Here is a 9496-nt window from a genome sequence, read left to right as displayed (position 1 = left end):
AGCTACTAACCTTATACTCACTGTTTTTAATTCCAGTCAGACATCTTACTTATATCTGCATTGATTAAATTCCTGGATGTGAGGACTACCTCATATTCTTTTCAGAGGTGAATTTCTCCACCTCATTATTTTTCGAAAAAAGAAGAAGAAAGAAATAGAAAACACAGGGAAAACAACAATAACAACAAAACCCCCTAAAAAACTAGATTCTGGGTGTGTTCTGGCCTGCTTGTTACTTTTTAATTATTAGTAGAATGTAGATCCCAAAATAAGAACGAAAATTAAACTACAATGAATGTAATCAAAAATAAGAAATATATCAGTATATACATAATAATTAAAAGTGAGCAATTAATAAAAAATAATTGAAAAAAATAAATGAAAAATAATAAAGAACAAAGTATAAAGGAAGGTAGATCCTACTTTCCCCGTAGAGCTGAAGCCTTGCAGGCCTCTATGATCAGCTCTCTTGGTGGAAGCCGGTGGTCTGTGCAGGCCAATGGGGGAGCGGCCGATCCCCTGATTGCCAGGTGTGCACTTGCCTTAGTGGAGATGCACCTGCAGGGCTCAGAGGCTGGGCTCAGTGTAAGCGCCTCTGGCCTCCAGCAGGCGGCGCTGTGATGCTCCCTGAGGACTTTCAGTGCTGATGGGCGGGATGAGTGTGGGGGCCCTGGATTCTCTGGCCCTGGAGGTCAGAACCCTGCGTTCACCCTGCCTGTGTCTAAGTTTTGTTTTTTGTTTGTTTTTTTTTAATCTAAGAGAAGTGACTAAGTTTCAAAACTTCAAAATCTAGGGCCTTCCCTGGTGGAGACCTATGCACTTCCTGCCCCAGAGGGTCACCTCCCACTTCTGTTCCAGTATAGCGGTCCCATGACTGCACAGGGGTTGCAGATCAGGTCACACAGGGCAGAATGCTGGCCTCTACACCCACTGCTCTCACGTGGTTCCCCGCTCCTGTGCCTGGGAACAGTTGGCGCCACCGTCCTTGTGAACCAGAAGACCCTACGCAAACCCTATGGCTCCTGGGGCTGCCCCTCACTTCGCCACCTGAGCACCGTTAAGGCTGGTGTGTCCCCCACGCTAGCCGACTATGAATGTTCTGAATTTGTGCTCTGTTGATTATGATCCTGTGCATAGACCTGTAAGCTGGCTCCCTGACCCTGTGGGATCTGAGCTGTGTCTCCAGAGAACAACTGACTGATTGATTTTTAAAATATTTTCTTTTTCTGTTATCTCTACACCTAACATGGGGCTTGAAGTCACTACCCCAAGATCAAGAGTCACTTGTTCTTACCAACCACACTGAGCCGGCCAGGCTCCCTTTGATGGAATGATACCTATTAATTGAAGCAGACATATAGCTGAGTCAGGGCAGAAATTGAGCCCAAAATCTGAGGTTTGATGGAGTAATTTGGAACTTGATAAATGTTAAAGAAAGCATAGTTTCCCTGAGAGCCCAGGAAGCCGGGCCCAACACGTTAAAAGCTGACCATTTCCTTTACCAGTAGTCATTTTACTGACGATTGATTTAAAATTATATTCAATAACAAACATCATTCTAGGATTGGGATATAGCAGAACGTTCTGGTATTTGGAGGTAGCTAAAGCTCCCAATCATGGACACAATGTTTCAGAGGATGCAGAGATAGGCAAGCAAGCAAAGAGATATAAAACATGGCACTGAGGTGCCTGACTGCCTTTTTCGGTGGATCTAGATGTCAGGATTGTGAGTTTGAACTCCATGTTGGGCATAGAGATTACATAAAAATAAAATATTTAAAAACTAATCAATGGATGAGGATTTAAAAATTGACATCGAAGGTAAGTACTTGCTTCAGGAAAATACTCGAACCAAACTATGTCTAACCTACAACCTATTCTTATTTGCTCCCGCTTTCACTACTTTGCCCAGATGACGATTTCATTACTGGGGGTCCTGCCCGAGTGGGAGTGGGCTTCTTTCATTGTAAGACCTGTGTTTCCTCTCATTCTCAAGGAGAGAAGAGCTGTGAAGGCAAGAGGTAGGTGGATCAGCATAAACCTGGGCAATAATTATTCCTGAAACCGGTAGGCAAAGCTCTGCCTCCTTGAAGGACCCAATGTCCTAAAAAAGCCTGTATGGTCATTGGCTCGGATGAAGGGTGGAGGCTGAAGTAGAATTATGAAGAACAAAATAGGGGTAGAACCACAAATACAGAGAAGGACAGATGTCACTATGTGTCGTCTTCAAAGGGATTTGGTGTCCTTTGCTAAGAGGGAGCCCACCCTCTGTAAGATGTTTCCTACCACTCCATGCTCATTGTCAGAACCCAGCAGGCACATCTCCATACCCACAACACCTCTGTGCAGTCGCGATTTGTAGGATCTTCAATCTGTTCTCCCGAGTGATCTGAGCATCATGTATGTAACCATTCTGCTGCTGTTTGACAACATCGAGGGGGACTCCGAATTTGTTCGTTTTGGGGTGTGTTTGTCTCTCTCTCTGTGCAGGTGTGATCCTTGGGCTGTGTCATCCTAACACCTAACTGGCTTGAAACCACAATATTTATCACTGCAGGTGCTGGCATTGGGTGGCTAGTTGGGTTCTCCTGGTCATCCCTGGGCTTGTTCGTGCAGTGACTCTGCTGGAGAGTCAGCTGAGTTTGAAGGTCCACCTGGGCCACATTCACATGTCTGACAGTGGGTCCCAGATGAATGCCTCTCCTTCCTCGATGCCTCTCAAGCTGGAGCCACACGTCGAGAACCCCCTGTCGGGAAGCTCCTGAGGAAGAATCTGCCCGATGGAGGGAGCCCTGGCACTGACTGTGTGTGGGAGTCAGGGTGCAGAGGGGCAGGGTTCCTTCGGTCCCCTTGCTGCCAGGCCCCCGGGCTGAGCCCCACTCTCCCACAGCCCCTATCTGCTAGGGTGCCGAGGATCCTTCCACACGCTGGTGGGGAAGATGCAGCAGCACAAGGTGTGCCAGCTGAGACTGCCCTGTAAGAAGCCCAGGATCGTGACCTGCAAATGCCTGGTGTCCTGATGTCCCTTGCAGGGCCACGCTAATCACCCCTCTGGCTCTCTGTTCCGCAGGAGCACAGGCAGGGCATGAGGAGTTTCAGAAGTGCACCCAGAGCATGGCCAGTCCTGGCCCCCTGGGCAGAAGGTGTGCAGACCTCCCAGGGCGCTTTGCACAGACTCTTGTGAACTGAGGCCACTGGGCCCTGGCTGTCACTCTCCCAGCCCCGACCTGGCCCTCGGGGCATTGGCTGAGTAGCCGTAAGTCTGAGTTTGTCCTGCCCCTGGCATTGGCCGACCTTGTAAGGCACGGGGGCAGGTCAGCTTTGTGTCCCTGGTGGCACCTGTGCAGGGGCTGGTCGAGGGCCTCGGCAGTGCCCCTCTTCTCCTTTTTGGGGTCTGTCCCCAATTCTTGCACAGAGCTCTGGAAGATGGAGAAATTGGATGGCCATGCCTTTTAATGCAACATTTTATTGAACTTTCAACAGCAACCAGGTGCTTAGAGCTGAGGGTGGGCACCTTCCCCTGGGGAAGGAGACCTTCCTGTCCTTTAGGGGAAAGCTAAAGTCACATGGAAGTGCTGGTGCTAGAGTCCCCAGTTTGGAGATTGTGAGGAGTCTGAATGGGGGCAGATGTCCTGAGGTTGGGGCCTGAGAGGCAGTTCTGAGGACAGCAGACCTGACCTGGACCTGCAGCTTAAGTGTTCCTATGCTGGGTCTCAGCAGGTCAGCTGGACCCTGGCCTCTGGCCCACTGGTCCAGGTGATTGACTGCTAGAGACCCTGGATGTGGAGGATCTTGTCTGCTAGTGTGGGTGAGTGTGTGGCCCAGCAGCTTGCTCCTGCTGCCCCTGCCCTGGTGTGTCCTATTTTCCCAGTGCTGTCCTAGGTCAGTGACCTAGATTTGTGGGGCACACCCACGTCCCCGGGGGCCACATCCTGCTCTGAGTGGGGCAGTGAGCCTTGGGGCAGAATCCAGAACTGGTCAGAGCCAGGGGAGGCTCAGTCCCATCAGTCTTCATCCTGACCCTGGTGGAATTCCTGTTGACACTGCCTCCCTAGAGCCTGGGGAGAGGCCAGCCCAGGTTGTAATGGGTCAGAGATTTTGCCAGGTATGTGTGTGGGCGCCCTACAGGAAGGACAGTAAGACGAGGCAGGGCATGGTCTCGGCTGGCCAGAGCCTCAGGGCCCCCACCCCCACCATCACGCACTGCACCAGAGGCCCACAAGCATCGAGGTTCCCTGTGGAGTTGGAGGTCTGATGGTCCCAGGACTCTGCGCAGCCTTAGGTTTGCAGGTTCAGAGCTGCCCTGGCTCTGGCCTGGTCCTGCCTATCACTGCCCAATGAGGGGCTTGAGCTGCTGTTGCCACAGTGCAGGATGGGTGTCTTGCTCCCGATAGTGTCATCTTAGTGAGTTTGGTGTACTCCATGACTGGAATCCCAGGAGGATTCTAGTGTGTGGTATGCTGTGTGGCCTCTTGTGTGGACCAGGCAGGTGCCAAAGAGAAGGGGACCCAGTGTTCCGGCTTCGAATCCATATTCAGGTACCATCTGACTGCACTCTCCTGGTTCCCTGGGATCATGAGAAGAGAGTTCCATCACTGTGGGGCAGCCGGGGCAGTGAGGGGTCCTGGGCTGGGGACAGCTGGGCCAGTAGCAGAGCCCCCAGTGTTCCCGGACAGAGGTGTGCAACCGTGGGCTCTGGGGAGCATCCCTCCTGCAGCAGCTCCTCAGCCTTGAGGATGGCCCTGCAGGGAGGGTGTCCAGACTGCTCAGGTTGTGTGGCTGGGCCTGGGGAGGCCAGCTCATCCACTCTGGGCAGCGTCTCACCAGTAAGAGAAGGGAAACTTCTCTTGGTGACACTTCTGCTTGGTGAATGAGGAAACCCTGATCTTTGGGGACCTGGGCCTTCTCAGGCTTCTTCATTCCAGGGTTCCCCAAACTGATGAGATTCCAGGCCCATCACGAGCACATTCTAGATAGAGCTCACCCCAAATTGAAGAAGCACATGGTGAGTAGACGCCCTGGGCTGAGGGTGTGAGTGAGGAGTACCCCTCTGTACTTGCCCCAGACCAGACCGTCCTCCTACAGAAAGCACACCATGGTCCCAGAGCCCCTCAACTCTGGAGTCCTTGCTGAAAGACAGGACACTTCCCACCCCAATGCAGGAGGCAGAAACCTGGCCCTCCCCGAAGCAGTTGTGGAGGCCCCTCCTCTGAGTGCCCAGGGGCCCGACCCCAGGCCCAGCTCCGCTCCTACCCACTTCCCGGTTTGCCTCCTGGGCTCTCAGATCCAGCCTCATGCAGACATGGCCCTCAGAGGACTCCAGGGGATGAGGTCCTGACCTGGGGGGATGGGCCAGCCCCCAGAGAGATGTTCCTGCAAATGCAAACCCCCTCCTGAAATGGATGAATGGGTGTCCGGGGAACTCACTGCAGAAAGCTGTGACGGTCTGTGACCTTCCACAGTGACAGGTCAGCATCATCCCAGGGGTCCCAGGGAGACCCTAATTGGTGTGCCTGAAACAGAGGGGCCCTGTGGTGGGGACCCATCAGTGCCAGGGACATGGGGAAAGGAGGGAGAAGAATCGCTCCTCTCCCCTTAATCCTAAGGGAGCTCAGGACCCTCTGAGATTGGCTGGGCATGAGAGGATGGGCCTGTCTGCCTAATGGGAGCAGCCTGACAGCCATACCTGCTTCTATCAGCGATGATCCCCACCTGGGCCTGTCCTGACCTGGTGACTCTGGTCCCCACCTGGGCTCATTGGCTACTGTTCACTAGGATCCAGGATGGGTCCTTACTTCTCCTGATGCCCGGGAATGTCCCCAGGGTCTCACTTGTTCCTGGTGACTATGGTCATTGTCTGGGATGACCTGGCTCATCCTTGGCTCTGATCCCCTCCTGGGCCTGACATGGCTCTAATGCCTCCAGCCTTTTCCTCATGCTCTGCTCCTCTGGGTTTCATCTCTGCCTGGGCCCTGCCTGCTCAGCTTAGACTCAGATCCCTGATTGAGTCTCAACCTCTACTTGCTGGCTAACGCACCAACCGGACATCTGGTGCTCCTGAGGACTAGCATCCCTACCTGGCCATACCTGCTTATAATGGCAACAACACCCACTTGGGTCTCATTGGCTGGACTGTAGTATGAGCCTCACCTGGTACATAATTGGTCTTGCTGCTTATGATACCACTTGGGCCATACCCATTCCCACATACCTGGGTATGCTCACCACTTGGGCCTCATCTGGACCTGGTGATTATGATCTCCACCTGGGTTCATCGGCAATCAATGTCTAGGATCCAGGATGGACCCTTGCTTGCTATTGATGCCCAGGTCCGTCCCCAGGGTCTCACATATTCCTGGTGACTATGGTCCTTATCTGGGCTGACCTGGCTCATACTTGGCTCTGATCCCCCCCTGGGCCTCACCTGCTTTTGCAGGTGTGGTCCCCACATCTAGTGTGTGCTGTAGTGTCTATGGTACTTGTTTGGGCCTCAGCTGATGGTATTCAGCTATGATATCACCCTTTCCAAGGCCAGCAGGGTCTCCAGGTCCTCTTGCCTGGTGCTGTAAAGCAAACACATCCAAGGATGACACCACATGAAAACCTTCAGAGGACACATGTGTCTGTGTGCTCCCTGTTGGTAGGTCCCCATCTGTCTGACCGGAGGGTGGAGACAACCCCATAGTTCCAAGGGGGACCTACTGGGCTGGAGGATCACACACTGGCACTCACTGTCTGTAGCTGGCCCACCTACAGTCCACCTTCCCAGCCACTGTCCCAGGACATGCCGTCATGCTGAGAGGACAGAGCTCTCCCACCCCCTTATCAGGAGCACAAGGGGGCCCAGTAGGCTGCGGGCAACTGCTGACCTGATGCTTGGGTGACGTCTTCAGGCCCAGGATTGGCGCCGAGATGGTGGTGGATGGGGCTGCCAGTGAGTGTTCCTGTGGGCCTGGGGCAGACCGAAGGTTTCTCTTAGATTCCACAAGCACAATGACCAAAGGAAAAAAGCAATGAACTGGACATTATCAAAATTAAAAACTTATGCCAGCAAAAGTGTAACCAAACTACCCACCCTGAATTCAATGATTTGTGAATAGCCTGAAGGGGGTTTTGGGTGAGCACGAGGGCCTCCATGTTCCAGTTCATTAAGAGCAAGCCTGATCATGGGCCAAGAGGACCCAGAAGCCCTGTTTGTCCACTGTGGACCACAGGGTGGTGGGATTGGTCATCACATGTCAGGGTCCCTGCACCTAGATGGGATGGAAAATTCATGGCTTGGGTCTCCCCTGCACAGAACAGGGATTACAGGGGAGCAGGGATCCCGGATGAGCTGCCCAAGCCCTGACCACAGCCTCCTTCCCTGGCTTGGGGCAGCAGGGAGGCAGTCCGCACCCCGTGGAGTTGTGGGAGGGCTGCAGGAGCTGCCTCATGGGCGTCACATGGGTGTCAGTGTGTTCTCACCCTATCCAGGAGGCCAGCGCCCTCACCCTGACCCACAGGCCCCACAGTGGCATGAGGGGAGCAAGGAGCAGCTCTCACTCACCTGTAACCTGTCACTGTGTGAGCGCCTACACTTTATACACTGGGGTACTGGGGAGAGTGGGATAGTTCGGGCGCTGTGAGCCAGATCTGGAGCACGAGTGCCTCCAACTGCCTGTGGACGCAGAGTAGCGACCAGCAGCGGTGGAAGCCTGGGACGCCACAGTTCCACCCACAATGGGGTCCCGTGTCATCACTGTAGGTCGGTGGTCCAGTCAGCAAGTAGGCCTGCACCCTGAAGGCCAAGGGTGTGAGGGAAGGTCCTGTCACCACGCCGGGTGGGAAGGGGATGCAGGCACCCTCCCACATCCTTTGTTCCCACCCTCAGGCCCTCCAGGACTCCCAACCTTCTAGGTAGACTGGGTGTCCCTGCTGTCCTCCCACCGCCAAGGGTTCACAGAATGGATTTTGCTTAAGAACATTTGAGGGGCTCCTGGTGGTTCAGTCAGTTAAACATCAACTCTTGATTTTGGATCAGGTCAGGATCTCGAGGTTGTGGTGGGGAGCCTCACGAAGGGCTCGGGCTCCGGCTGAGTGGGGAGTGTGCTTCAGAGTCTCCCTTTCCCTCTGCCCTTCCACTGCACGCTCTCTCAAATCTTTTGAGTGTTGTTACCAGTAGAACTCAAAGACTGGAGTTTAGAGATCCATAGTGTGGTTAGTATAGAGCCCTGAGGGCACTGCAGTGCTGTAGAGAACGTGGGCAGATAGCACGGAGGCAAAGGCATGATCTGAGGATCATCTGGGACATACCAGGAATGACCTTTCCCTCTTTTGGAGTGCATTGAGGGGAGGTGGCACTGCCTCCCTGGGTGGACAGAGGAGCTGGCAAGCTCCACTCCCCCTTAGCATAAAATTTACTAAGCAAGACAATATCAATAGCGGCAGCCTAAACTGCTCACACCAAACCCCCCTCCTGGTGCTTTGCTGGTGTTGCTTTTATCACACAAGTCTGCCTGAGAACCAGTTCAGTGGCCCCCTAGTCCAGAAGACCTGGCACAAACTCCAATACACACCATGTCTACTGACCATAGAGTTCTATAAAGCTTCAGTTCTAGTGGAAATAGCACGAGGTCTCTCAAACAAGCAGGCTAGAGCATATCTAGTTAAAATTCACCGCACTCCTGTCAAAGTGCAAGCACTCCTCACTACAGGCAAGGACACACTCTGCAGAAGACTGATCTGAGGAATAGAGCAGCCAAAACACAGTAGCAATGTGCATGTAGCATACACCAGAAACATTTCCTGAAGCACCAGGCCCGGACATCATATGATGACCTCATCTTCAGAAAGCTATTACTCTCAGGAGTAGGAAACATAGCAGGTTTTCCTAACACAGAAAAGAAGACAGAGACCTAGACAAAATGCCAATATGGAGGAATACATCCCAGAAGAAAGAACAAGAAAAGGTCACAGAGTTTAAAACAGATACAAGAATAGGCCTCATCCAGAATTTAAAGCTACAATCATAAGCATACTACCTGGGCACAAGAAAAGCTTAGAAGACACCTGGGAATCCCTTACCATAGAGATAAAAGAGCTAAAACCAAATTTGATTGAAATGAAAAATGCAATAACTGACATTCAACACCAACTGTATGTAATGATAACAAGGATGGAGAATCAGAAGAATGAATAAGTGAAATAGAAGATTAAATTATGGAAAATAATGAAGCTGCACGAAAGGGGGAAAGAAAAATCTAGGATCACAAAAGTAGACTTAGGGAACTCAGTGACTCCATAAAACAAAGCATTGGTATCATAGAGTGTAATAGAAGAGAGGTAAAAGGGGGCAGAAGGCTTACTGGAGAAAACTATAGCTGAAAAACTCCCTAATCTGTGGAAATAACTACATCCAATTCCAACAAAAGCAGGCCAACACCAAGAATTATCATAGTAAAATTTGCAAAATACAGAGATAAGGAAAGAATCCTGAAAGAACAAGGGAAAAGAAGTC

At 52.1% G+C, this 9496-nt stretch overlaps 1 long non-coding RNA gene across 3 annotated transcripts; it reads right to left on the bottom strand.

The window, feature by feature from the left end:
- Positions 1–3463: 3463 nt before the first annotated feature.
- On the bottom strand, positions 3464–8334 carry LOC111095002. 3 transcript variants are annotated; one of them, XR_005356327.1, is made up of 3 exons: positions 6870–8334; positions 6425–6563; positions 3464–4567 (listed from the first exon to the last, which is right to left on the bottom strand). It is a non-coding gene; the product is annotated as an uncharacterized LOC111095002 (long non-coding RNA). The 3 variants fall into 3 exon arrangements; XR_005356326.1 differs by having other exon boundaries at positions 3464–6563; positions 6870–6974; positions 7547–8334; XR_005356325.1 differs by having other exon boundaries at positions 3464–6563; positions 6870–6952; positions 7547–8334.
- Between the last annotated feature and the right edge of the window lie 1162 nt (positions 8335–9496).

This window comes from Canis lupus, chromosome 3 (assembly GCF_011100685.1).
Source record: "Canis lupus familiaris isolate Mischka breed German Shepherd chromosome 3, alternate assembly UU_Cfam_GSD_1.0, whole genome shotgun sequence".
Lineage (NCBI taxonomy): Eukaryota > Metazoa > Chordata > Mammalia > Carnivora > Canidae > Canis > Canis lupus.
The sequence above is the reverse complement of the archived record's forward strand: the minus strand, read 5'-3'. Positions and strand labels throughout refer to the sequence as shown.